This window comes from Hemitrygon akajei, chromosome 2 (genome assembly GCF_048418815.1).
Source record: "Hemitrygon akajei chromosome 2, sHemAka1.3, whole genome shotgun sequence".
NCBI classification, from domain to species: domain Eukaryota; kingdom Metazoa; phylum Chordata; class Chondrichthyes; order Myliobatiformes; family Dasyatidae; genus Hemitrygon; species Hemitrygon akajei.
The window spans coordinates 106,460,759-106,488,734 of NC_133125.1; the positions used below are offsets into that span (position 1 = coordinate 106,460,759).

The following is a 27,976-nucleotide window of genomic DNA, read 5'->3' on the forward strand; positions in this document are numbered from 1 at the left end:
AGAGAAGGATGACAAGGTGGAGGTACGACTCTAACAAATGAGGTGTAAGACGCTCCTTCCCTCCACTAGCCTTCAGGTCACCCTTGGGCAAGGCGTAGCACCCGCTTAGCCCCCTGATCAGGGTCACGAGGACGTATGGGAGCAGGTACTGGATGGTCATATGAGCAGCTGGTGCACATCACAAGTTATGTGAACACTGACAGCAGGCAGACAATCTCTGAAGAGTATGGCTGGAGTCACCCGTCTTGTAAAGACACTGCACAGAAGAAGACAACGGCAAACCACTTCTGTTGAAAAACTTGCCAAGAACAGTCATGGTCATGGAAAGACAATGATCAGCTATGTCATGTCACAGGGGGCATAATGATGATGACGACGACCCTGAGAAAAGGACTTTAACCATTCATGCTGAATTTGCCCCCTTGCTTTTACAAGGTTATCTTTTGTCTTCCATGGAAAATAGTCCCAGCCCTCTCCAATCACTCCTTATAACTCAGGTGCATTCAACATTGCTGTGAACCTCTTCTGTGCAGCAGAAGACCACAAACATATACTCAGTGGCCACTTTATTGGGCGCAGGTGATAGCTAATATAGTAGTCATTGAGTGCAGAGTCACAGTGCACAGAGCTATAAAACCATCCAACACAGCAACAGACCTGTTGGGCTCATGCCTGTATGAGACATCAAACATCCATCTCTACTAATCCCACCCACCAGCACTCGCTCCATAGCTTTCTACACTTTGCCGATCACTTCTAACCGTTGTGAGATTATCTGCTTCCACCGCCTATTCAGGCAGTGTATTCCAGTGACCGGCAGAGTTTTGAAGACCCTTTCAGCTGGCAAAACCAAAGACTCTGGAATCACCTCACTAAAATTTCCTGTTCAAAGCTGTATTCTCTTCAACTCTCCTTAAAACCCCTTGGACCAACCTCCCTTTGGTCATTATTGGCTCTGCATCAAATTTAGTTGGGCAAGGTTTTTCTGAAGCACTTTCAAGGAATTCTGCTACGTTAAAGGCTCTTCACACATTCCCTATGAGAAGCCAATGGTTTATATTGTTGTATTGGTGTTAGATAGTTACTGTCACATGTATCAAAACACAGTGGAAAGCTTTGTTGTCGACTGTTCGTACAGGTTAAATCATTACACAGTGCATTGAGTAGAACAAGGTAATCAATAACAATGGGAATATCGTGTAAAGGGTACTGAGAAGTGCAGAACAGGTAAACAAAAACAGAAGATCAGATTTAGATTCATTTATTAATCACATTTACATCAAATCACACAGTGAAATATGCCCCTTGCTTAAAAATACAGCTTTACCTAAGGATGATAGACACAATGTGCTGGAGGAGCTCAGCAGGTCAGGCAGCTTTGATAGATAGGAATAAACTGTCAATGTTTCAGCTCGAGACCTTTCATCAGGACCCTGATTCCATTGGTGCTGCCAGACCTGCTGAGCATCTCCAGCACATTGTGTGCATTGCTCTAGATTCCCAGCATCTGCAGCAGCTCTTGTGTCTACAAGCTAAGGATGTGATGGGGGCAGCCCGCAAGTGTTGCCACACATTCCAGCAGGAACATACAATGCCCACAATGTTCAGCAGAGCGACACAAGCACCAACAACAACAGCAACAGCAAAATAGGATTCTTTCACACACTCACACACACAGACAGGCCTTCAATCCTAGAATGTCTAAGGGATGGCTTTTTAGAACAGTTTGTTGCTGAGCCCACTAGTAGATCGGCTGTCCTGGATTGGGTGTTGTGCAATGATCTGGAGTTGATAAGAGAGCTTAAGGTTAAGGAACCCTTAGGGAACAGTGATCACAAAATGATCGAGTTCACTTTGAAACTTGAGAGGGGAAAAAAACCCCCAATGTGCCCAATATTTCAGTGGAATAAGGGAAATTACAATGGCATGGAAGAGGAACTGGTTGAAGTTGACTGGAAAGGGACATTTGCAGGAAGGACAGCAGAGCAGCAATGGCTGGAGTTTCTGCGAAAAATGAGGGAAGTGCAAGATAGATATACTCCAAAGAAGAAATTTTCAAAGAGAGGAAGGACACTACTGTGACTGACAAGTGAAGTAAGAGCCAAAATAAAAGCAAAAGAGAGGGCATACAAGGACGCCAGAGATAGTGGGAAGATAGAGGATTGGGAACCTTTTAAAAACTTGCAGAAGGAAACTCAGAAGGTAATTAGGAAGGAAAAGACGAATTATGAAAGGAAGCTGGTGAATAATATCAATTAAGATACTAAAAGCTTTTTTAAGTATATAAAGGGTAAACAAGAGTCGAGGGTTGATAATAGGACCAATACAAAATGATGCTGTAGATATATTGTAATGAGAGACACAGAGATGGAAGAGGAACTGAATGTGTATTTTGCATTAGTCTTCACAGTGGAAGACATCTGCAGTATACCAGACATTCAAGAGTGTCAGGGAAGTGAAGTTTGTGCAGTGAAAATTATGACTGAGAAGGTGCTCAGGAAGCTTAATGGTCTGAGGGTGGATAAATCTCCTGGACCTGATGGAATGCACCATTGGGTTCTGAATGAAGTAGCTGGAGAGATTGTGGAGGCATTAATGATGATCTGTCAAGAATCGATAGATTCTGACATTGTACCGGATGACTGGAAAATTGCAAATGTTTCTCCACTATTTAAGAAGGGTGGGAGGCAGCAGAAAGGAAACTATAGACTGATAGCCTGACATTGGTGGTTGGGAAGTTGTTGGAATCAATTGTTAGGAATGAGATTACAGAGTACCTGGAGGCACATGACAAGCTAGGCCAAAGCCAGCATGGTTTCCTGAAAGGAAAATCCTGCCTGACTAACCTACTGCAATTCTTTGAGGAAATTACAAGCAGGGTAGAGAAAGGAGATGCAGTAGATGTGGTGTACTTGGATTTTCAGAAGGCCTTTGACAAGGGGCTGCACATGAGGCTGCTTAGCAAGATAGGAGCCCATGGAATTACAAGGAAGTTACTAGCATGGGTGGAGCATCGGCTGGTCAGCTGAAAACAGAATGGGAAAAAAGGGATCTTATTCTGGTTGGCTGCCGGTTACCACTGGAGTTCCACAGGGGTCGGTGTTGGGACCGCTGCTTTTTACAATTTATGTCAATGATTTGGACTGCAGTATTAATGGATTTGTAGCTATATTTGCTGATGATACAAAGATAGGTGGAGGAGCGGGTAGTGTTGAGGAAACAGAGTCTGCTGAGAGACTTAGATAGCTTAGGGGAATGGGTGGTGAAGTGGCAATGAAATAAAATGTTGGAAAACATGTGGTCTGCACTTTGGTGGAAGAAATAAATGGGCAAACTATTATTTAGATGGAGAGAGAATTCAAAATGCAGAGATGCAAAGGGACTTGGGAGTCCTTATGCAAAATACCCTAAAGGTTAACCTCCAGGCTGAGTCAGTGATGAAGAAGGTGAATGCAATGTTGGCATTCATTTCTAGAGGTACAGAATATAAGAGCAGGGATGTGATGTTGTGGCTCTATAAGGCCACATTTGGAATATTGCGTGCAGTTTTGGGCTCCTTATTTTAGAAAGGATATATTGACATTGGAGAGAGCTCAGAGAAAATTCACAGGAATGATTCCAGGAATGAAAGGGTTATCATATGAAGAACGTCTGGCAGTTCTTGGGCTGCATTCCCTGCAGTTCAGGAGAATGAGGGGGGGAATCTCATAGAAACATTCCGAATGTTAAAAGGCCTGAACAGATTAGATATGGCAAAGCTATTTCCCATGGTAGGGGAGTCTAGGACAAGAGAGCACAACTTCAGGATTGAAGGACGTCCATTTAGAACAGAGATACAGAGAAATTTATTTAGCCAGAGGGAGGTAAATCTGTGGAATTTCTTGCCATGAGCGGCTGTGGAGGCTAAGTCATTGGGTGTATTTAAGACAGAGATAGATGGGTTCTTGATTTGCCAGGGCATCAAAGGGTATGGGGTGAAGGCAGGGGAGTGGGGATGACTGGAAGACTTGGATCAGCCCATGATTGAATGGTGGAGCAGACTTGATGGGCTGAATGGCCTACTTCTGCTCCTATATCTTATGGTCTTATGGATAGGCTGCCTCTTGAGTCCTTGGCCCCAGACTTCCAGACTCACAGACCTTGGCTCCAAACTCTAATCCCTGGCCTGCACTGTTAGATTTGCAGTCATCTGACCTCTGACATCCAGGCATGCTGACCAAGAGGCTTTGACTTCTGGGCCTCGACCTTCGGACACACTGAGTTCTGTCTTCAACCAGTGGGCTTTATCCTCTGGTATCGAGCCCAGTATTTGCCAGTCACAGGACTTTGAACTCCAGGCCCCAGGCCTCATCCTCCAGACTCCACTTTCTCTTGATGTGCCATAAGGAGCTGATCTGAGGCCCAATATACTTCTCATCACTATGCTTCATATCTTCCTCAAGACACAGAAGGAAGATATTCAGCCCTTCAGCCCAATACCAGCTCTTAGAGCATTCCCATTCCCCCATACATTTCTCAGTAACCCGCTGTCTCTTACATGCCCATCAAATCTACTGTAGGGAACCTCCTGCAAGGTTCTGTTTTGGGATGTGGAAGGAAACTGGAGTATTCAGGTGATATGCATACAGTCATGGGGAGAATGTACAAACACCACACGCAGAACCCAAAGGGTAAGGATTACTCAGAAACGTACAGTGACATGTGTCATTTGTGTCATCGTTTCCAATGCACTGGGGGCAGCCCACAAGTGTCTCCGCATTTCCTGTGCCAATATGGCATGCACACATCTTACCAACTCTAACCTGTATATTTTCTTTAGAATATGGGCAGAAACCAGAGCACCCTGGGAAAACTTGTGCCGTTCTGGGGAGAACGGACAGACGCTTTACAGACAGAGGTGGGAATTGACCCCTGATCTACTGAGTGTGACCGCTGACCAGCTTTATGCCATACTGCCCAAGGTCAGACTCCAACCCAGATCAACAGAGACTGCTCTATCCAGCCACATCACCCTTACCCAGTTACTCATTGAGTTCAGTGCTTTTAAAATGTTCAACTGTAAACTGGTATATTGACGGTAATGATGTCATCACAAGACTTGAACATGCTGGAAATAACAGGCCTGATTCAAAGTTCTATTAAATTCACCCCACCTTAAAAAGAAATTCATATTTAACACAAACATAGGTACACAGTTTATTTTCAAAAACTTTATCACAAAGGCTACTTTCATTGGTTTGTTGCATACAGTATTGTGCAAAAGTCTTAGCCACATATATATAGCCAGCGTGCCTAAGATTTGCCTAATGAAGTATTGTATTTGTCAATGTGGAGCGGATAGTAAGTTTGTAAACCTGGCGGGAAGAAAGGATGCTGGGAATGGTCCGGGTGGAGCACTGTGGGAGGAGTGCCAGGGGCAGGGGGTGGTGCGGTGCAGACACACCCAGCCCTCAGACACCAGGCAAGGTCATGTGAATCCAAGCAATTGGCTTATTGATCATTACAGAATGTCTCTCTGGTGCTTCGCACTCCCTTCCCCTTTTCCCAACCATGATTCCCCTCTCCCTGCCCCCTTCCCCCTCTCGGTCCATAACAGAGACCTATATCAGAATAAGGTTTATCACCACTCATGTGTCATGAAATTTGTTTTTTTTGTGGCAGCTGTACAGTGCAATACATAAAACTACTACAGGACTCTGCAAAACTCTGATGCTCCTAAGTCCAGCTGGCTAAGACTTTTTGCACGGTACCATACAAATGCAAATATGTCCTTTGAACGGGGTGAATTATGGAAGTATGATTTTGATTACATTTTTGTACCAGACATCACTATTAGCTGAGAGTTTATTGTCTTCATTAAGGGGTAGCACTGATTCTGTTATTTATCATTGGAATTATCTAACAGGATCGAGTTACTACAACCAGGAATCATCAGCTCTGGTCATGACAGTACTACATGTCCCACTCATATTAAACTTGTCGTGGTGAAGAAATCATCGTGCCAGATTGAAAAACAACACAAATAGTTCCCTCAGTGGCTTGCAGTGGCTCACTATACATCACTAGTGTAAACTAGATAAATGTAGCCGGGTGACCATAGAATCTTATTCAGTATCGTCAAAAGTGTACTCAGGCATTCATTTGGGTAATGCGAGAATAGTTGTCTGTGCCTTTAAGTGGAGATGGTGATGTCATTACACATGCGCGGGATAGTGGGGAGACCATTTTGCTTTCTGCTGCTGAAGCTGGTAGGGTGGTGGAATCAAGTTCCCCCACCCAGAGGTACTGGGCTTGGTGAGGAAAGGTGAGCATTAATTTACAATATCCATGTGAATTCATTTGTGCTTGTTGGCGAATCGAGAATATCAGTAATTTGACATGTTTTACATGTGGATGCTTTAGATTTTCACGAGTAAAGAACTTGACGTTGGATAGCGTGGCTTGCAAAGTTCCTCACCGGCCAAGTAGGTCAGTCTTCCTGTAATTTAACTACCAGGCAATATTTTGTAAATGTTGTGCTGAAGCGTACCTTTTGTCTAACTTTACTGTATCATGACCGATTGTGCACGTAACTGCATAACGTGAATGTTTAGTCTCCGTTCGGGGGTTCAGCGCATGTGTGCTAAAAAATAGTAGACGTCTTAGATGAGATGTATTCGCTTACATTTTTCGCTGCGATGTATAAGGTACCGGGTTGGGGGGATTCTAATGTTATTTGTATTGTGTTCCTTCAGAATTGCCACTACCGTATTAGCATTGTATTAGTTTTGTGCGGTTTTCTTTGTATTTTTATACTGCATACACAATTGGTGGATCGAAGGTTAAACGGAGATTGTAATGACAGCACCTGATTGTAAAGTCATTCGTTTTGTTTTAAGACCCTCTTCTGGCACTTAAACATCTAAAACAGATAAAGGAATTAAAACCCAAAAAAGCGGTTGTTGTCCTGAGTGTGTACTTTTCCCTGGGCTACAACATAACATTGCTGGAGAACCATTGTTGTAGGAAGAGCCACAACTGACAGAACAAAATTTTAACAGAGTGAAACAAAATTTAGACACACTGAAAAATGACTGAATTGTCATCTGAATAAGTTAGCTATAATTAAGGTAATGAAAAGCAGAATCTGATCTAACTTACCTTTCTCTTAAATCAGGAAGCTTTGCTTTCTTCACCTTAGCGAAGAATATTTGATCTTATCTGCCAAGAGAAGATTCAAAAGAGCGATTAATGAAATGTGGAATGGTGGCAATAGTGGTTTAACATTGGCAATCACTGCAATAATGGAACACCGGAGTTTAATATGCAGCATGTTAAGTACAGAATTTCAGGATACAGCATTATTAGTTGAGGGTTTCTGCCTCTGTTAGGCAAAATCACATTGTTAACACCCCCAGGAATTACATTTAGTATTTTTAATAAAAAAATTCAGTCTTTGCATTAATTCAAATCGTTGAAAGGTGCAAATTTAATCTTCAAAATCCATTTCTATGACTGCATCCCAGTAGATTGTAAACAACCACCTTATTGCTGATTTTAAATGTATGGAAAATTGTTATTAGGGCCTTTAAGTTTTGTGATTCTCTGTAACAATGAAAATGGTCTTCCATCATTCTTGTCCTACATAGATATAAAATCTAAAAGTTAGTATGCCACCTACTCTCTAATCACTTCATGTTCAACCAGGTTGTTTCTGCAAACATTTCCCTAGTTTACATACAAAATACTTTGAAACAAGATTACACCATTGAAAATAAATAAGGCGTGAGAATAAAAACTTCTCTACTTATATAGCACCCTATATCTCAAAAGAGCTTACGTACAATGCTGTGCAAATGTCTTTTTTTTATATACACACACACACACCCTCCCCCCCCCCCCCCCCACGCATCTAGCACATTATTCTCTGAAACCTCCAACTGGATCCAACTGCCAAACACATCTTTCCCTCCCCCTCCTCCCTCCACTTCTGTTTTCCCCAGGATCGCTACCAACTCAACTCCCTTATCCATTTGTCCCTCCCGGCACTTACTCTTGCTAGCAGAACAAATGCTACACCTGTCCCTACACCTACTCCCTCACTATCATTCAGGGCCCCAAACTGACGCTTCACCTGTGAGTCTATTGGGGTCATCTACTGTGTTCAGTGCTCCCAATGTGGCCTCCTGTATATCAGTGAGACCCAACGTCGATTGGAAGACCACTTCACCGAGCATCTACATTTCGTCTGCCAGAACAAACGGGATCTCCCAGTTCCCACCCATTTTAATTCCACTTCCCATTCCTCCTCCACTGTTGTGATAAGGCCACACTTTGATTGGAAGAACAATATCTTATATTCCACTTGGGTAGCCTTCAACCTAATGGCATGAACATCAATTTCTCAAATTTCCTGTAATTCCCCCCCCAACACCTTTACCATTCCCCATCTCCTTGACCCCCCCCCCCCATCGCCTCTCATTGGTGATCCCCATCCCCACCTTTATTCTTTCTTCCATGGCCTTCTGTCTCTTTCATCAATCAACTTCCTAGCTCTTTGCTTCATCCCTCCTCCTCGTTTCACCTATTACCTGGTGTTTCTTTCTCCCCTCCCCCCCCCCCCACCTCAGCTATTTTTCACCAGTCCTGCCGAAGGGTTTCAACCTGAAACATCAACTGTGCTTTTTCCCATAGATGCTGTCTGGCCTGCTGAGTTCCTCCAGCATTTTGTGTGTGGTGCAAAAACAGAGATAGTTAATTAGGTGAGGTACTGTTAATGGTTTCAATGTCCATTCAGAAATCTGATGGCAGAGGGGAAGAAGCTGTTCCAGAATCCCTGAGTATGTGCCTTCAAGCTTCTGTACCTCCTTCCTGATTGTAACAACGAGAACAAGGCATGACCTGGGTGATGGGGGTCCTTAATAATGGATGCCGCCTTTCTGAGGCACTGCTCTTTGAAGATGTCTGGAGCTGACTAATTTTACAACTCTCTGTAGCTGTCGATCCTGTGCAGTAGCCACACCCCTCCATACCAGACAGTGAAGCAGCCTGTCACAATACAACTGTAGAAGTTTTCAAGTGTCTCCTCAAACTCCTATCCTTTTTCCACAGAAATTCTGGAAGAGTTTAATTTATTCTGAATCATAGTTTCTAGGTTGTGATTTGTGAATTCTATAAGGGTGAACTTACACAACCGAAATGAGGAGCTTGCTGGCACTGAATTTGCACATAGTCACTGCTCGTTATATACTCTCATTCCATTCATTTAGCCAGTACACTAGAAAAATTTTAGTAGAAATAGGGCTCACATTCATCTGGTTGTCATTTCAATCTGAGAATATTACTTTTGGTTAATGTTATCAGGTACTTCTGTCATTTAAAAAAAAATCTTCAGGTAAACTAGCAAGTACAATGTTATTACAGATCAGGGCATTCCAGAGCCCAGAGTTTAATTCCGGTGTCCTCTGTACATCCTCCCCATGGAATCTGTGGGTTTTCCCCAGGTGTTCTGGTTTCCACCCACCGCACAAAGACTGGTAGGTTAATCGGTCATTGGTGAAAGAGGGTTGGTGTAAATTGTCCCATACTTAAGTTAAGGATAATTGGGTTTTGACTCCTTAAGGTTGTTATAGCCAGGGGAGGGAGTGGGACAAGCTCCCACTATCTTATTAAATGCTCATTTAATAGCGTGCACCTCAAATAGCCTCTGACAACCAAGTCCAGCTCTTGGCCTTCACGTGTGGCTTAGCTACAAAGCCCGGTGGAACTGCTTCTACTGACAGGAGAAGGGGTAAAGGTGGGTTACTGGTACCTTAATACCAGTTGCTTCAGGCAGATGGTACCCATTGGCTGTAGTTGGCAGCTCATCTAAGAAAAGGAAAACTCTGATCTCAAATCTCCATAGCCGTGGGGCTATACCCACTCATGGGAAAGGCTTTGGGAGTAAATCCCAAGGGAAAATCCAGAGCAAGAGTTCCTAAGGCAGTCCTACACTGAGTTCAACTGACTGGAAAATCCTGCGATGCTGCTGGTACCAAACTATATTGGTCTCTACCGTTCCTTGGGGTTTATCAGATGCATGGAGAGGGGGAGAGAGCCTGCGACATGGGCAACAACTTGCTCTCCATACCGTACTGCCCTGGCTTGCTTATCTAGACGGCTAGGAAGCAACATCCATGGTCGAGCCAGACTGACGGAAACCTCTATCGAGTTTGCCAAAGGCAGCGCATCCCGAAGGGCCAGAAAGGCCAACTCCGTGCTGGATCACTCAATAAATAAATACTTAGGCTCAATTGCATCATATTTGGTTATGGCAAAAATAATAGCTTCACATTAAAAGACATCCGTTGCTTCTCAGATTTTTATAACTCTGGTACCTGTCCAAGTTCCTCACTGACAAGATACACACAAAAGATCATATCCGTTAAGGATAATACATGATTTACATTTAAAACACACTGACAAAGTTTTCTTGAAAAAAACATTTTCTAAGTGGATGTTTAAGAGTGAATTTTCAAGTATTTTCAATTAAAACAAAATAAAAAATCAGTTCCCAAATACAAATTCTAAATTACAAAAGGGATAGCACCTTGAACAGAATTCATCCCCTATAATATCCATAATGATGTCCTATCTTGTTAAAGCACGTTTTATTCAAAAGTTTATAAGCTACATTTGTGCATACGGAGGACATTTAGAAGAGGGCAATCTGTAGAGTACTTAAGTTAATGACATGAAAATTGATGGGAGGGCACATTCTGGAAGCTAATTGAGGAAGCTCACCAAGTTGGGAATAATTTATTAAAACTTATTATGAAAGTCCTGGATGAGGGAAGCGTCTAGGGCGAAGGAGCGGGGGACCCAGGAATGCTCTTCCGGACCGTACCCTTCCCAGTCCACCAGGTATTATTTATCAAAACAGTGAAAAATTACAGATTTTATTTATTTACTGAGATACAGCACAGTATAGGCCGATCTAGCCATGCCACCCAACAATCCCCCGATTTAATCCTAGTCTAATCATGGGACAATTTACAATGACCAATTAACCTATCCATCAGTACATCTTTGGATTGTGGAAGGAAATCAGAGCACCCAGAGGAAACCATCATGCTCATGGGGAGAATGTACAAATTCCTTACAGGCAGCAGTGATGAATAGAGTACAGAGGGATCTAGCATCTATAAATTTGTTGACAATACAACCATTGTTGATAGAATCTCAGATGGTGTCAAGGGGGATACAGGAGTGAGATATGCCAACTAGTGGAGTGGTGTCGCAGCAACAACCTGGCACTCAACGTCAGTAAGATGAAAGAGCTGATTGTGGACTTCAGGAAGGGTAAGACAAAGGAACACATACCAATCCTCATAGAGGGCTCAGAAGGGGAGAGAGTGAGCAGTTTCAAGTTTCTGAGTGTCAAAATCTCTAAGGATCTAACCTGGTCCCAACCTATCAATGTAGTTATAAAGAAGGCAAGACTATACTTCATTAGGAGTTTGAAGAGGCTCGGTATGTCAACAAATACACTCAAAAACTTCTATAGTTGCACCGTGGAGAGCATTCTGACAGGGTGCATCACTGTCTGGTATGGAGGGGCTACTGCACAAGACCAAAAGAAGCTGCAGAAGGTTGTAAATTTAGTTGCCTCCATCTTGGGTACTAGCCTACAAAGTACCCAGGACATCTTCAATGAGCGATGTCTCAGAAAGGCAGCATCCATTATTAAGTACCCCCAGCACACAGGGTATGCCCTTTTCTCACTGCTACCTGTTGCAAGGACGAGGCGGTGGAACGAACTCTAGTGCTGAACACGAGCATAGAGGCCAAGTAGGGAGGCGTTACGGTCTAGCAAGCGTGGAATTGGTGCCAAGGGAGTCTTTACCCTGAGTCTTGGTCTTCGTAGAGAATTCAGGAACAATGCTAGACTTAGAACCGATAGTCCTAAGAACCATGGACCGAGGTTACTCGTACACGAGTCAACCAACAAACTGGCACCTTCTAGTTGTGGTCACAGGATTCTTATACTGCATTGGCTGATGGAAAGCTGGTGTTTGTAGTTATTGGAACCTGGGAATGAGTGGGAACTAAACAAGGTAATTAAGGCCCAATTCCTGAGGAAGATAGCCAGGTGCCAGAAGGGTCCATGACACTACCATCAGGTAGGAGGTACAGAAGCCTGAAGGCACACACTCAGCGATTCATCAGGAATGCCCTCTGCCATCTGATTCCTAAATAGACATTGAACCCTTGGACACTACCTCAACTTTTTGATATATTATTTGTTTTTTGCATGATTTTTAATCTATTTGATATATACACTGTAATTGATTTATTATTATTATTATTATTTTATTTTTTTTCCTTCTATATTATGCATTGCATTGAACTACACTGCTAAGTTAACAAATTTCATGACTCATACCGGTGATAATAAACCTGATTCTGATTTGTTGAAGGTATCACTAAACATTTTCAGACAGATGCACCAAGTCATTGGGAAGGCAAATGGCACACTAGCCTTTATTGCAAGAAGGTTGGAATTCAGAAATAGGTAAGTATCGTTACAAATGTACAGATACTGGTGAGCCATCAGCTGAGCATAATTTTGTTCCCGTTAAATATGAGAGGATGTACTGGCATTGGAGGCAGTTCAAAAGAGATTCACTGAACTAATCCAGGAATGAGGGAAAAAAAACCAAGTGGTTTTGCAGATGCTAGAAATCTAGAGTAACACACACATAATGCTGGGAGAACTCAACAAGTCAGCCAGCATCTTTGGAGAGGAATAAAGAGCCCATGGTCTAAGCTGAGACCCTTCACCAGGATATCTCAGTCTGAAACATCAGCTCTTTATTCCTCTCCATAGATGCTGCCTGACCTGCTAAGTTTCTCCAACATTTTGTGTGTTACCCAGGGATAAAAATGTCATCCTATCACAAGTAAGAAAAAAAATTAGACTTATATATTTTTAAAAATTTTAGAAGAATGATGGGTGATCTTATTGAAAGATAAATGGTCCCTAGAGGACATGACAGGTGAGATGTTGAGATCTTTCCACAAGTAAGGGAATCTTGAACAAGGAGACATGGGTACAAGATTGGACCTGTGCTCATTTTAAACTGAAATGTTTAGGGTAGTGAATCTCTGGCATTCTATATACTTTAGACCAGAGGTTTCCAACTGATGGGAACTCAGATTGATAGTGTGAGATGTGGCTATTTTAATGAAAGGAATATCATGAACAAAGCGGATGAGCTTAGAGCCTGGATCGTTGCTTGGAGCTATGATGTTGTGGCCATTACAGAGACTTGGAAGACTCAGTGGCAGGAATTGTTACTTATGAGAGCCAGGCTTTAGATGCTTCAGAAAGGACAAGGAGGGAGGCAGAAGAGGTGGGGGATTGTCTACTGAGTTTCTGTGGGTGGAAGTTAGAAACAGGAAAGGGTCAATAACTCTACTGGGTGTTTTTTATAGACCACCCAATAGTAACAGGGACATCGAGAAGCAAATAGGGAGACAGATTCTGGAACAGTGCAATAATAACATGGTTGTCGTGATGGGAGATTTTAATTTCCCCAATATTGATTGGCATCTCCCTAGAGCAAGCGGTTTAGATGGGGTGGAGTTTCTTCGATGTGTTCAGGAAGATTTCATGACACAATATGTAGATAAGCCTACAAGAGGAGATACTGTATTTGATCTGGAATTGAGAAATGAACCTGGTCAGGTGTCAGATCTCTCAGTGGGAGAGCATTTTGGAGATAGTGATCACAATTATATCTCTTTTACCATAGCATTGGAGAGGGATAGGAGCAGATAAGTTAGGAAAACATTTAATTGGAGTTAGGGGAAATATGAAGCTATTGGGCAGGAACTTGAAAGCATAAATTGGGCGCAGATGTTCTCAGGTAAATGTACTGCAGAAATGTGGCAAATGTTCAGGGGATATTTGCGTGGAGTTCTGCATAGGTACATTCCAATGAGGCGGGAAAGGATGGTAGGGTACAGGAACTGTGGTGTACAAAGGCTGTTGAAAATCTAGTCAAAAAGAAAAAAAGAGTTTACGAAAGGTTCAAAAAACTAGGTAATGCTAGAGATCTAGAAAACTATAAGGCTAGCAAGAAGGAGCTTAAGAATGAATTTAAGAGAGCCAGAAGGGGCCATAAGAAGGCCTTGGCAAGCAGGATTAAGGAAAACTCAAAGGCATTCTACAAGTATGTGAAAAGCAAGAGGATAAGACTTCAGAGGACTAATCAAGTGTGACAGTGGAAAAGTGTGTATGCAACCGGAGGAGGTAGCAGAGATACTTAATAAATACTTTGCTTCAGTCTTCACTACCGAAAAGGATTTTGGTGATTGTAGGGATGACTTACAGCGGACTGAAAAGCTTGGGCATATAGACATTAAGAAAGAGGATGTGCAGGAGCTTTTGGAAAGCATCAAGTTGGATAAGTCTCCAGGACCAGATGAGATGTACCCCAGTCTAATGTGAGAGGCGAGGGAAGAGATTTCTGAGTCTCTGGCGATGATCTTTGCATCATCAATGAGGATGGGAGAGGTTCTGGAGGATTGGAGGGTTGTGGATGTTGTTCCCTTATTCAACAAAGGGAGTAGAGATAGCCCAGGAAATTATAGACCAGTGAGTCTTACCTCAGTGGTTGGTAAGTTGATGGAGAAGATCCTGAGAGGCAGGATTTATGAACATTTGGAGAGGCATAATATGATTAGGAATAGTCAGCATGGCTTTGTCAAAAGCAGATCATGCCTTACGAGCCTGAATGAATTTTTTGAGGATGTGACTAAACATATTGATGAAGGTAGAGCAGTAGATGTAGTGTATATGGATTTCAGCAAGGTATTTGATAAGGTACCCCATATGCAAGGCTTATTGAGAAAGTAAGGAGGCATGGGATCCAAGGGGACATTGATTTGTGGATCCAGAATTGGCTTGCCCACAGAAGAAAAAGAGTGGTTGTAGACAGGTCATATTTTGCATGGAGATCAGTGACCAGTGGTGTGCCTCAGGGATCTGTTCTGGGACCCCTACTCTTTGTGATTGTTATAAATGACTTGGATGATGAAGTGGAGGAAAGGGTTAGTAAATTTTCTGATGACACAAAGGTTGGGGGTGTTGTGGATAGTGTGGAGGGCTGTCAGAGGTTACAGTGGGACATTGATAGGATGCAAAGCTGGGCTGAGAAGTGGCAGATGGAGTTCAACCCAGATAAGTGTGGTTCACTTTGGTAGGTTAAATATGATGGCAGAATATAGTATTAATGGTAAGACTCTTGGCAGTTTAGAGGATCAGAGGGATCTTGGGGTCCAAGTCTATATGACACTCAAAGCTACTGTGCAGGTTGACTCTGTAGTTAAGAAGGCATACAGTGTATTGGCCTTCATCAACCATGGGACTGAGTTTAAAAACTGAGAGGTAATGTTACAGCTATATGGGAACCTGGTCAGACCCCACTTGGAGTACTGTGCTCAGTTCTGGTCATCTCACTACAGGAAGGATATGGAAACTATAGAAAGGGTGCAGAGGAGATTTACAAGGATGTTGCCTGGAATGGGGAGCATGCCTTATGAGAATAAGTTGAGTGAACTTGACCTTTTCTCCTTGGAGCAACGGAGGATGAGAGGTGACGTGATAGAGGTGTATAAGATGATGAGGGGCATTGATTGTTTGGATAGCCAGAGGCTTTTTTCCAGGGCTGAAATGGCTAACAAAAGAGGGCACAGTTTTAAGGTGCTTGGAAGTAGGTACAGAGGTGATGACAGAGGTAATTTTTTTTTTAACGCAGAGAATGCTGAGTGCGTGGAATGGGCTGCCGGTGATGGAGGTGGATACAATAGGGTCTTTTAAGAGGCTCTTGGATAGGTACATGGAGCTTAAAAATAGAGGGCTATGGGTAACCCCAGGTAACTTCTAAAGTAAGCACATGTTCGGCACAGCATTGTGGGCCGAAGGGCCTGTATTGTGCTGTAGGTTTTCTATGGTTCTATATCCTTCATCAAGAATGATGAACTTGACTTCGTCAGTCAGGACACCTGTGCTTGTGCAGACTGATGAATGCCTTGTGCCAAAAAAGCCTTCTTCACAACCTGAGGTCCTCAGGTCCCTCAGTTAATGGTAGGGGTCCATGGCATAAAAAAGGTTCAGAACCATTGCACTATTCTGGATGTTAGAACATCCAGAATATGTTCTGGATAGTTAAAGAGGAAGTAGGAGAGATTTGGAAATTAAAAGCCATGGGAACTGACACAGAAGAGGAAAGAAGGTCAGCCATGATGTTGAATGACAAGCAGGCTTGAAGGGCTAAGTGGATACTAAATATTTGCTCTTGTTCTGAAGTTCTTATGTCCCTCTTTGTCACTCGAAGTCACAGATTACTACTGTGGTATCAACAATGATCAAGAATAAATGCATATTCCTGATGTGTAAAAAGAAAAACCTGCAGAACAAAATACAGTGCTTTCACAAGGCTTGACCTTTTTAAAAGTTGCTGCCTGTAAGGAGTTCTCCCAATGACAGTGTGGGTTTCCTCCCACAGTCCAAAGATACCAGTTGGTAGTTTAATTAGTCATTGTGAGTTGTCCCGTGATCCGTCTCGGATTAAATCGGGGCATTGCTGGGTGGTGCGGCTCGAAGGGTCTGAAGAGCCTATTCCATGCTGTATCTCTATAAACAAAAATAAATAAATAGAAATAGCTGTCTTTTACTTTAATTAAAACTTTTAAATGGAACAAACTTGAAGCTTAACTTTAAAGTAAGCTTCATATTCTCTGGCCAATTACAACTCTTCATGACTCAAGTGTGAACTGTTTGGCAATATTGAAAGTACTTGCAACACTAACATCCGTCTCTCAGTAGTTGAGGGAAAGAGGAAAGATGTGGTCAGCCTGGGATTATCGGTGACCACAGCAAAGGAAATCATTGGTCGTTCGCGAGAGAACAAGCTGCAAATGATAAAATGATGATAACCATCGCGGGGCTCTCCACTCCCACCCTCGCCGACTACAGAGCCCAAGTCGAGTTATTAAACATGTCCACGGATGACAGCACTTCCTCAATTGTGTGGCCTGCCTGTTTGGTGACTGATGAGCCACAGCTGGTTTAAAGATTCAAGTTCATGAGGTTAGGCTGCTGCAGACTTCCTGAATAACTTCATTCATACAATCGTCAAAAAACTTTTTCTTTTGCTGCGCTTGCAAGAAAAGATTCCTGCAACACTTTGCTCGCATTATAGGATTTCCATGTCCCTTCAGGGATTAAAACTAAACATAAATTAATTAGAATAGCAGAAGCCATCTATCACAGAACAGCCTCTCTTTTTCTCTCAGCTCGGTTTTTGCTGTAATACTACATGCTTTACGTTGCTTGAGTTTCTGATCTAGGAAGTACCTACTCTGTGGAATGTCAAATTAATACCAAAGATTTGATAATGTCATTAGGTCCTGCACGTATAATCAGAGCCTGCTCCTTTCTGTCGCATGCACAGTGGAATGGAATAATTCCATTTGTTTAAACGTGACTTGTAAGCCTTTCAGTTTCAAGTGATATCTGGTCTTCAACTCCAACACTTCTTGCACAAATTACAGAGTAACTGCGTTGTGCCCTAGAACACTGAGAGCCGGACCATTCTGGTATTCAAATAGGACAATGAACACCATGCTTGCCTCCTCCTTCACGAGCCCTTATGTCTGTATTAATTTTTATTTATTTACTTATAGAGGCACAGCATGGAATAGGCCCTTCAAGCCAGCAACCCCCAAATTTCATCCTAGCCTAATCATAGGATAATTTACAATGACATCTATCAACCGGTACGTCTTTGGACTGTGGGAGGAAACCAGAGCACCCAGAGGAAACCCACTTATCCACGGGGTGAACATACAAGCTCCTCACAGACAGCAGCAGAAAATGAGCCCGGGCTACCTGTAAAGTGTCGTGCTCACCATTTTGCTACCACGCCGCCACATTTAGCTCCTGGCGCAATATAGGATGAAATGTCTACAGTTAGTAATAAGAATCTGAATATATCCCTGTGTGCTTCAAAGCAAAGATAAGCTCTTGACACTGAACTGTGAATCAAATTTTCTTCAATGAACATTCAATAATGTCGAGCTGTCCTGTGGTTGAAGGATATAAGGATTTCCTTTGTTCTTTCCATGCAGGAGTGAGTCTGGCCTTCTATTTATTTTACATGTCCTCTGTGAATGAGGATTGTGCACATGCTGGAAATCTGAAATAAACATCTTAATCACTTATTCATTTACTAAAATAATGTTTGCTAAACATTAAAGCTACTTCGTTTCTGCTTTGAAAATTAACATGTGATAATTAATTAATTTCTGGCACTTTCATGCTGACTGCAGGGTATGAAGAAAATTACATTTGCTACCTTCTTTTTGGATAGAAATTAAATGACTAAGTCGGCTGTGGAGGCTTTGTCATCAGCCATAGCTTAGGCAAAGGTTGATAGATTCTTGATTAGTCAGGGCATGAAGGGATACGGGGAGAAGGCAGGAGATTGGGACTGAGAGGGAAAATGGACCAGCGGAGCAAAATCAATGGACCAAATGGCCTAGTTCTGCTCCTATATCTTATGGTCTAAAAGTATTAGCAGTTATTTCAGTGAAGATATCAGGAAAGCTTCATTTAGTAAATATCATTCGTTGAATAAGATTTTTCATTCCTGATGTTGTTATGTTAACTGGGACTTGTTGATAGCATTCACGCTTCCAATTTCAAAGTTGTGGGCTTCAGCTTTCACTCCAGAGATTTAAGCCCAAACCTGGCATACTGCTGTAGATCTGAACAGGCATACACTTTGGACAAGATGTTCAAGTAAGACTCTGTCTGCCTTTGGGTGAAACATCCCATGGCCGGCAGTGGAGTAGTTCCAGGTATCTTGGCCAATCTTTATTCCTCTCTCTGGGGCACCACAGTAGCTTAGCAGTGCAGATATTGCAGCTCGGAGTTCAATTCCAGCTCCTTTCTGTAAGGAGCCTCTGTACGTCCTCTCCACGGGATGCATGGGTACTTTCTTGAAAAATGAAATAAAACTATAGGTAAAATGTGCAGAGACTAGAAATCTGAATCTTAGAAAGATTTCTTGGTATTTACTCATGCAGCCATGTGACAACTATTTTAAGTAATGAATCTTTATGTATTTTTATTAATTAATTTTGCACACATAATAATTAAGCCATTGGTGTCAAAAGAACACTTTTCTTTAGAGCATTCAGCTTCTTCAAACTTTGAAGCTTTTTTCACTCCATCCAGTGTAGCCTCAACTTCTGAAGGTTGTCCTCAGTTGCACCAGTTCTATTTACAAACTACCTCGCCTTCTTAAATAAAATTGCCAATTTGAGGCATTGATCGTGTGGATAGTCAGAGGCTTTTTCCCAGGACTGAAATGGCTAACATGAGAGGACATAGTTTTAAGGAGCTTGGAAAGTAGGTACAGAGGAGATGTCAGGGGTAAGTTTTTTTTTTACGCAGAGTGGTGAGTGCGTGGAATGGGCTGCCGGCGACAGTGGTAGAGGCGGATACGATAGGGTCTTTTAAGAGACTCCTGGACAGGTAAACAGAGCTTAGAAAAATAGAGGGCTATGGGTAACCCCAGGTAATGTCTAAAGTGAGTACGTGTTCAGCACAGCTTTGTGGGCTGAAGGGCCTGTATTGTGCTGTAGGTTTTCTGTGTTTCTGACATTGAATTGGCAACAGTTTTGTACTGTGAGCCCACGCTGTTCAAGAACTGGAGTTGAGGCTTCAAATTCATTTGATGCTAGATGCTCCAGCTAACAGAGGAAGCTTTTCATGCTCTCAGACTTGGCTGCACTGGAGCCCTGGTCCGAGAGGCGAAAGGGCATACACCTCTCCTAAAAACTGGACCTTAAAGCCAGCTCTGTAGCGTGGTTTATGTGCTTTGGCATCAGCATCATTTTCATTCATGTTAGTGTAGTTAAAAATTGTTTCCACAATCGCCTTACTTGCACAGTGGAAGAGAGTAAATGGCGTTCCTGCCATCTGTTAGCAGTTAGGCAGTGATAAAGGATAAAAATACTGATTCTCTCCCTACTGCACAGTGACAGGAACTCTAACCTTTCCACCATCACCTGATTAAACCCTTCAGAAGAAGCCAGGGTTCAAAGGGAACATTCATGCTCTCAACTCAGTAACTCACTGTGCTGTGAGAGAAGATAGATGATATTGTATTAAGCACCCTTTGTAAGTCACATCCGATTTAAGAGCCATTCCAATATTTTACACTTTACCACTCGCCAACCCCATTATCTTTGCAAATTAAGACAAAAAGAATGGGATTTATACCCTGAAATTCTAAACCCAATCTGTATCTATTGACACACACAAGGAGTAAAAGCAGAAATAGGCCATTTCTGCCTTATTAAGAACAGCCCCTTGTTCCTGCAATATCCCACATCCCTCAATTTCCTTGATGTGTAGAAATCTATTGATCTGTGTTTTAAATCAACACTTGGACTAAGTTTCCAAAGCCCTCTGGGGCAGGGAATGCCAATGTTCCACTACCCTTTGAGCAAAGATATTTTTCCTCATCTGATTCCTATATGGCCTACCCCACATTCTGAAAATGTTCCTCATTCATTCTTAGGCACATGATAAAATAGGCCGTAGTCAGTTTCCTCAAGGAAAAATCTTGCCTGAGAAATTCTTTGAAGAAATAACAAGTAGGATAGAGAAAGGAGAATCAATGGATGTTGTGGAGTTTCAGAAGGCCTTTAACTAGGTGTCACGAATGAGTCTGCTTAACAAGCTACAAGCCCATGGTATTACAGGAAAGTCTCTAGCATGGATAAAGCAATTGCTGATTAGCAGGAGGCAAAGAGTGGGAATAAAGGGAGCCTTTTCTGGCTGGCTGTTGTTGACTAGTGGTGTTCCACGGGGTCAGAGTTGGAGCTGATTCTTTTTATGTTATATGTCAATGATTTAGATGATGGAATTGATGGCTTTGTTGAAAAGTTTGCAGACAATATAAAGATAGGCAGAGGGGCAAGTAGTTTTGAGGAAGCAGAGAGGCTGCTGAAGGAATTAGACAGATTAGAAGAATGGGCAAAGAAATGGTTGATGGAATAGAGTGTCAGGAGTTAGATGGTCATGCACTTTGGTAGAAGAAATGAAAGGGTTGACTATTTTCTAAATGGAGAGAAAATACAAAAAAAAAACGAGGTGCAAAAGGACTTGGGAGTCCTTGTGTAGAATTCCCTAAAGGTTACTTTGCAGGTTGAGTCTGCGGTGAGGAAGGCAAATTCCATGTTGGCATTCATTTCAGGAAGACTAGAATATAAAAGCAAGGATGTAATGTTGTGACTTCCTAATGCACTGGTGAGGCCTCACTTGTAGTATTGTGAGCAGTTTTGGAAAAGATGTGCTGAAACTAGAGAGGGTTCAAAGGAGGTTCACAAAAAATGATTCTAGGATTAAATGCCTTGTCATATGAAGAGCGTTCGATGGCTCTCAGACTGTATTCATTAGAATTCAGAAGAATGAGGGGTGACATCATTGACAGAGGACACAGCTTCAGAATAGAGGGGCGTCCTTTTAGAAAGGAGATAAGGAGGAATTTCTTTCGCCAGAGAGCGGTAAATCTGTGGAATTCTTTGCAACAAGCAGTTGTGGAGGCCAAGACTTTACATATATTTAAGGCAGTTATTGATAGGTTGTTGATTGGTCAGGGCATGAAGGGATACAGGGAGATCGCAGGAGGTTGGGGTTGAGAGGAAAAATGAATCAGCCATGGTGAAATGGTGGAGTGATCTCAATAGGCCAAAATGGCTTAATTCTTCTCCTATATCTTATGGTCTTAAAATGATCTTATGGACTTTAAAGTCAGGGAAAAATTATGTCCACATGAAGCTTATTTTAGATTTTTGGTCTATTTTAACAAGATCGCCTTTGACATTTCCAAACTCTATAATCCATGTCTAATCAAAAACACAAAACATTCTGCAGATGCTGGAAATCTTGAGCAAAATAAACTTGTCCCTCCTCTGATGTCACTTCACCTCTGCACGCAAGACAATTGCTACACCCATCACCAAACATCCTCCCTCACCACCAATCAGGACCCCAAACTGTCCTTCCAGGTGAAGCAACACCTCACCTGGAATTCTGTTAGGGTCATCTCCTGTACCCAGTGCTCCTGATGCAGCCTCCTCTACACCAGTGAGACCTGGTGTAGATTGGATGACCACTTCCTTGAGCACCTCCGCTCCGCTACAAAAGGCAGGATTTTCTGGTGGTCGCACGTTTCAATACAATTTCCTATTCCCATTCTGGCTTGTCGGTCCATGGCCATCTCTACTGCCAGTGAGGCCACATTCAAGTTGAAGGAGCAACAACAGAGTTTGTCAGAGTAGCCTCCAACCCGATGGCATGAACATCAATTGCTCTTACTTCCAATAATTGCTCCCCCCACTCCCTTCTCATTTTTTTTCCATTCCCCAGTTCTGGTCCCCCACCCACCCTTTCACCTCTGCTCACCTGCCCACTACCCCTTTTCCCTATCTTCCACGGTTCATTGTCCTCTCCTATCTACTCCTTCTTCTTCAGCCCATCATGTTTTCAACCTATCACCTCTCAGCTCCCACTTCACCCCAAGTTCCCCACCCCTCTCCATTTCCCCTCACCTGGTCTCACCTACCACCTGCCAGACTTGCTGAGTTCCTCTAGTATTTTGCGTGTGCTGCCCAAGTCTAGTCAACCTCTCCAGTGAAGTTTCACAGCACTCCCTCCATGGGAAGTATATACTTTCTCGGGTAAGGAGATTAAAGTTTTGTGCAGTATTCCAGGTTTGCTCTCACCGATGTTGCAATATGACTACGTCACTGCTGCACTAAAACCCCATCATAATAAAGGCTAACATCCCACTTTATCCTCTTATTTGACTACTGCACCTACACGTTGGTCTTTGGCAACTTGTGTACAGTCATAAAATCAACTCTCCACTATCTCCACCATTTAACAAATCCACGTCTTCCCTGCGTTATGAACACCAGACTTAATAGTCACCCTGTACGTATGAACAAAGGCTTGGGAGACAGCGACACACACAAAATACTAGAGGAAGGCAGCAAAACTATGCAGGGGAATAAACAGTCAATGTTTTGGGCCAAGACCATTCATCAGGGCTGCAATGGAAAGGGGCAAAAGCCAGAATGAAGTGGTAGGAGAAGGGGAAGGAGTACAAGCTGGCCGGCAGTTGGATCTACCAGTGGCTGCTGGGCTGGAGATGGGGTATTTCTGTAACTTCTCTCCCCCACACCTGCCCCTCCCCTCGAGCCTCAACAACTGGGGGCTGGGTTGAGCCAAGCAGAGCTGGCAGGGGAGGTGACTAGTTAAGCAATCTGTGAGGCCGACTGACAGCTGCTCTTCCTGTACCTGATTGGTCTCCTGTCACAGCCATTTCTCTGATCCTCCTAAACCGTTTTTGTTCCTTTCCGACTTTGGTTGCCAACAGTTCTCAGGAACGGGATGCTATCATAGCTTGGGGAGTATCTGCTATTCTGTTACACTAAGTGCCTGCATACATACTTTTCCACATATGATTCGAGCTGCCATGTCTTCACCCACCCAGCCAATTTATTCATGTCCCCATGAAGTCTCTTTACATCCCCCTTGGGACCACCAGCAAACTGGGAAATTTAATGTTTGGTTCCCTCAGCCAAATCTCGGACACACAGTACCATGCAAAAGCCTTAGACACATATATATATATATAGCTAGGGTCCCTAATACTTTTGCACAGAAGTATTTGTCAACGCAGAGTGGAGACCGAGTTTGTAAATCTGGTGGGAGCAAAGGATGTTGGGAATAGCAAAGGTGAAGTATGGCAGGAGGGGTGTGGAACAGGTGGCAGAGAAGGAGTGCCGGGGTGGAGGTTGGCGCGAGTGTGGACAAATCCAGCCCTGAGACACCAGGCAAGGTCATTTGATTCCTAACAATTGGTTTATTGATCATTACAGATTGTCTCTCTGGTGCTTCTCACTCCCTTCCTTCTCCCTTCCCTCTTTCCTAACCATGATTCCCCTCTTTGTCCCTTTCCCACTCTCAAGCCACAATAGAGACCCATATCAGAATCAGCTTTATCATCACTCAAATATGTCATGAAATTTGTTTTTTTTTGTGGCAGCAGTACAGTACAATACATAAAGTTACTACAGTACAATGCAGAAGTCTTAGGCACCCAGCTATGTATTTGAGCCTAAGACTTTTGCACTGTACGCTAGACTGTGAACAGTTTGAGCCTAGTGTGAGTCACAGCCTGCAAAGCTAAATCTATTTATTCCCACACTTTGCTTTATGACTGGAAACCGCTCAACCCATCTCAATGTCCTGCCTTTAAATATACTTTGTTGACCTGTGTGAAATTTTTGTCAAACCCCTTCTGAACATTCAAATAGACGAGATCCTCCGTTCCCCCTTATTTATTATATATCAAAAAACTCCAGCAGATTACAACATGGTTCAGTAGGAAGTCCCAGATGAATCCCGGAGGTTTAGCCCTTCTCTCTCTCTCCCTCTCTCTAGAAATCTATCGGCATCTTTTACCAAAGATGAAAGGACTGCAACCATTGGATTCAGAGAGCATTACATGTGGGATTGACAACACTGTACTCTTTAACAACAATGCTAGTGGTTAGAGAGAGAGAGGAAGGCAATTTTAGCTCAGGTATTAGGGGAAAAATGACAAAAAAAAAGGTAAAACAAACTATTCAGGAGGTAATGAGTGAACAGAGGGCCAGGAGTTATTTGTTACCTCATGGCAGTTCTGGTGAGATCACAATAGAGATTCCAGTTCCAACCTCCCATTATTCACAGTCTTAACTTTTCCCATGACTAAACTCAGACATCATTACTGAGACATTTATCCCCTATTGGTAGCACTAAACACATTACATTGTTACAGCCAAGCATTGTAAACTGCATCCAAAAGTCATTCCTTTGACATCAATAGCATGAATCTTGGAGTTAAAACACAATGCATTAATGCGACTTTACTGATAGCAATAACGCAATCAAACAGCAACCCATTTCAACTTTTATTCCTCGGGGAAGAGTAGCATTTGGATAAATTAATGGGCTAGCAGCCAGAGATCTGGAGATGCAGGTCCTAATCCCTCTAAGGCAGCTGGGAACCAGAGCCACACTAATTTTACACAGAGAGTTGTGGGTGCATAGATTGCCCTGCCAGGAGTTGTGGTAGAGATCAATACACTAGGGACATTTAAGAAACTCTTAGATAGGTACATGGATGATAGAAACATAGAGGGCTATGTGGAAGGGAAGGGCCAGATTGATTTTACATATACAGTATATCAAATGACTGTTACGCCACTGGTGATTAAGGCAGCAATGAAGGTCCTCCATCTCTGTCTGTCCTTAGCTAATTTCTCTATTGTGCCCCAGGTGCAGATCAGGGTCCTCAGTTACAGGACTCTTCATTGCTATTTCCGTTAGAAAAAATTTTTTTTGGGCCAGTCAGAGTTTTTAGCTTTGAGCTGAATCCTCAAACCCAGAGAACCGGTGGATCTGGTGGACCACTCTTAGTCTGGCTTCTACCCTTTGACCTGTTTGGCATGGGTTACCCTACCAAGAGCCAAAGCACAGGCCCCTGACTCCAGCCAGCATAGCTCTCTAAGTTGTTCTGGCAAGTAAGCCCCCAAACCCTGTAAGGTTGTGGTCCTCTTGGAGGAGATTGATCTTGGAGTAGCTTAAAAGCTTGGCGTAACATTGTGAGCTGAAGGGCCTGTACTGTGATGTACTGTTCTGTGTCAGATCTGGGGAACTTTGAGGAAACAGTCCTGAAGAAGAGTCTCAGCCTGAAATGTCGAGTGTTTACTCTTTTCCACAGATGCTGACTGACCTGTTGAGTTCCTCCAGCATTTTGTGTGTGTTGCTTTGTTGCAGGACATGCCTGCTGTCTATACCTGAGACTGCACGAACATAACTTCATGCCCACTAATTTGGTTCATTCATCACTGCTTCCTCATTTCAGGGCAATTAGGGATGGACAACAAACTTGGCCAGTTATATACACAACCACAAACACAGGAGGTTCAGCAGATGCTGGAAAACCAGAGCAACACACACAAAATGTTGGAGGAGCTCACCAGGTCAGTCAGCATTTATGGAAATGAATACACAGTTATTGCTTTGGGGCAAGAAGCTTCTTCATGACTGCAAAGGAAGGGGGAAAATGGCAGAATAAAAAGGTGGGGGGCAGGGACGGAGGCTAGCTAAAGGAGATTGGTGTGGGTCTGGTTGAGCACATGGTGGAAGAGTCAGAGGGCAGCAGAAATCAGAGGGGGAGCAGTGAGAGAGGACGTCGCTGGCCCATTATATTCATGTTCCATGAGTGAATAAAAAAATCCAAACAAATATTATTTACTCTGATCTAATTAGATTCACCCATGACAGCAGAATCAGAATCAGTATCAGGTTTAATATCATTGACATATGTCAGGACGTTTGTTTTGCAGTAGTAGTACAATAAAAAAACTGTAAATTACAATAAGAAATACACTATATATAATTTTATACATGCACATGGTTAATTGGGACACATGGGGATCAGTACATTTTGGCCCAATTAAGTAGCTGCTCAAATTAGCTGAAGTTTCATGGAAATGGTTAAAAAGGTATTAAAAAAAAACAAACTACCTTTGAACTGAATAGCAAATAATGTATTTAAAAGAAATACAGAGCAAAATTGAACACTATCGATACTATTATCATACTATAAAAACTGTGTATTGGTTCTTAATAGTTATTGATGGAAGAAAACATCCAGTGTATGTCGCCGTGTTTTTTATTATTGGCTATAAAACAAAATCAGTGCAGACACCTAGTGCTGGTAATGATCGTTAAAAGTCCTTTTTTTAAAAAAAGTCAAAATAAAAATTAAAACAACCAAAAATTACTGCTTTTTGAATTGGCATCTGTCTGCCCAAATGAATAACATAACTCAAGCACACGCAACTGACGCTTCTGAAAAACTGTTCACTCTAAGCATGGCGTAGTGTCTAATGGCCACACAAGTTCACACGACTGACATTTGTTGGAAACTGGTTGGTAACGGTCTCCTGTCCCAATTAAGTGGCATAATGGTTCAGATAACCTAGGGAAATCCTGACTATTTTCAAGATGAGCTTTTGTAGCTCATGATGATGGAGGAGAAGAAGCTGTTTCTGAAATGTCGAGTGCAGGAATCTTTTAAATCCCAGATGCAGAAAGTTGTAAACTCACACAGCTCCATCATTGGCATTAGGCTTTCCAAGCATCCGGGACACCTTCAAAAGGCAATGCCTCAGGAATGTGGTATCCAGAATTAAGGACCCCCTTCACCCAGGACACGCCCGCTTCTTATTACTAACATCAAGGAAGAAGTACAGGAGCCTGAAGGCACACACTCACAATTTGTTTCCTCTCTTTTTGCACAATTCATAAAATTTAATTTTTATATACTTATTATAATTTATTATTATGTATTGCAAGGTATTGCTGCTGCAAAACAAAAAATTTCATGACATCTGCCAGTGATATTCAACCTGATTCTTGTTCTGTTTCTAACATTATAGTTGCCTATTACTTCAGTTCTAATTTGCAGTCTCACTCTGACCTCTGACTCTGGCCTCTCACATTGTCCTACTGAATTCCAACGCAAGTTCACAGCACTCAATCTGACAAATCATGTTACAGTTATCAGGGTTCAACATTAAACTCAATACTTTCAGGTCACAGTTTCAATGAAAAGTCATCAGCTATGATCTTTCTTCTCTTTCTGCAGATGCTGCCTGACTGGTTGGGTATTTCCAGCATTCTACTTTATTTCAGATCTCTAGCAATTGCAGTATTCTGTACTGTCCTGCCGAAGGATCTTGGCCCAAAACATCGACTGTACTCTTATCCATAGATGCTGCCTGGCCTGCTGAGTTCCTCCAGCGGTTTATG

General features: G+C 42.6%; 1 protein-coding gene across 5 annotated transcripts in view; it reads right to left on the reverse strand.

Annotated features, from left to right (window-relative positions):
* The window catches only part of gli2a (GLI family zinc finger 2a), a 510,119-nt gene that overhangs the window by 411,615 nt on the left and 70,528 nt on the right, over positions 1–27,976 (reverse strand). For all 5 annotated transcript variants that reach the window (XM_073026911.1, XM_073026859.1, XM_073026885.1 and 2 more), the window contains exon 2: positions 7,141–7,200. The gene's annotated coding sequence lies outside the window, so the exon portion shown is untranslated. The remainder of the gene's footprint in view (positions 1–7,140; positions 7,201–27,976) is intronic.